This window comes from Coffea arabica, chromosome 7e, assembly GCF_036785885.1.
Source record: "Coffea arabica cultivar ET-39 chromosome 7e, Coffea Arabica ET-39 HiFi, whole genome shotgun sequence".
In the NCBI taxonomy this organism is placed as follows: domain Eukaryota; kingdom Viridiplantae; phylum Streptophyta; class Magnoliopsida; order Gentianales; family Rubiaceae; genus Coffea; species Coffea arabica.
Window position 1 is genome coordinate 20,481,486 of NC_092323.1, and position 1,956 is coordinate 20,483,441.

Here is a 1,956-nt window from a genome sequence, read left to right on the forward strand (position 1 = left end):
AGGTGCCTGCACCACAGATGGAAGTAACCTTTGATGAGGTTCGGGTATGAAAATCGGTGCAAGATCATACCTTGTTTTCGTGGTTGGTAACGTTTGCAACGATCCAATCACGCATTTAAGCTCTTCACTCAAGTCTACCCTAGAGGTTGTTTCGGACTCAAAGTGCCTGGTCAGGACGACCTCTAGTTCATCCCTGCCTTCAATTTCAAAAACCTCCTGTATAGCAGGGTCAATAACATTTATCGAGAAAACAGAGCCAATATTTGAATCGGATGGATATTTCATGGTCTCAAAGATGTTAAAGTGAACAATCTCACCATCAAATTCCATAGACAAAGTACCCTTATTAACATCAATTTTGGTTCGGACTGTGCTAAAAAAGGGTCTACCTAACAACAAAGGTGACGGATCACGGGAGTGTTCATCCTCCATGTCGAGCACATAAAAATCAGCTGGAAAAACTAATTCATTAATTTTTACCAAAACATCTTCAATCAACCCGTCAGGGTATGCATTGGTCCTGTCAGCTAATTGGATTATTATCCCAGTCTCTTTCAAAGGGCCTAAGTTTAATGAAGTATAAATGGACTTTGGCATGACATTAATCGAGGCTCCTAGGTCTAACATGGCCTTTCCAATCAAAGTATTACCTATCCTACAAGGAATAGTGAACATACCTGGATCTCCGCATTTTGGTGGAAGTTTCCTTTGTAGAATTGCTGAAACATTCTCCCCAACTATAACTCGTTCATCCCCCTTCAACCGCTTGCGGTTGGCACACAAGTCCCTCAAAAATTTTGCGTACCTGGGTACTTGTTTAATCGCATCCAGCAGGGGTATGTTGATCTCCACCTTGCGAAAGATCTCCAAGACCTCTTTTTCCTTATCTTGCTTCTTTGGTTTCTCTAACCTGCTAGGAAAGGGAGGTGGATTAGTTTTAGTTGTAGGAATTGGGTTCGAGGTTACCTTTGCATTTTTGTTGTCTGTGCCCTCCTCTTCCAATTCTTTCTCAATCCGTTCCTCGTCCTTATCTTTAGGAATCACGGGTTCGGGTCCTTGAACTTCCTTGCCACTCCTTAAGGTCATTGCGCTTACATTCTTTGGATTCGCCTCAGGTTGAGATGGCAACTTTCCTTGAACTTGGGACTCCAAACGGTTGATTGTTATAGCCATTTGATTCATTTGATTTTGCAATGATTGCACCTGTCCCAGTTGATTTCTCATGCTTTGCAGGTCTGAATCCGTCTTTTGTTGATTAGCAAGTAATTGCTTCATCATCTCTTCCATGGACGGACTTGAGTTTGAAGGGGGTGGTGGTGGTGGTAGGCGAGGATGATACTGCTGTTGGTGCCCTTGCTGTCTATTTGGCACAAAGTTAGACTGCCTATTTCCTCCATAGCTAAGGTTGGGGTGATCCCTCCAACCAGGATTGTAGGTGTTTGAGTACGGGTCGTACTGCTTTCTTGGCGCGGGCGCGTGGCCAGCCATGTTCACCTGTTCTGCAGTTTCTTCTTGAACCAGTGGACACATTTCCGTAGGATGACCCACGGCAGTGCACACCCCACACACTTTGACTTGTGAAGCACTCCCCACAGCTAATTGTCTTACGAAAGATGTTAATTCGGAGATCTGCTGTTGGATAGAGGACGTTTCCACCTCATTCACCCTACGCGTCGGGATGTCCTCTCTTGAACCAAACTGCTGTGAGTTCTCAGCCATCCCTTCAATCAACTCCCATGCTCCTCGAGGGGTTTTGTTCACCAACGGCCCTCCACTTGCAGCATCGATTATGCTTCTGTCCCTGAAAAGCAACCCCTCATAGAAATATTGAATGAGCAGTTGCTCACTTATCTGATGCTGAGGGCATTTGGTGCACAGTTTCTTAAACCTCTCCCAGTACTCATAGAGTGACTCGCCTGGGTGTTGTTTGATGCCACATATCTCCTTCCTTAGGCT

General features: G+C 45.0%; 1 non-coding gene across 1 annotated transcript; it reads left to right on the top strand.

The window, feature by feature from the left end:
- Positions 1–1,849: 1,849 nt before the first annotated feature.
- LOC113702586 (small nucleolar RNA R71) lies at positions 1,850–1,956 on the top strand. The gene has a single exon (XR_003451222.1). It is a non-coding gene; the product is annotated as a small nucleolar RNA R71 (small nucleolar RNA).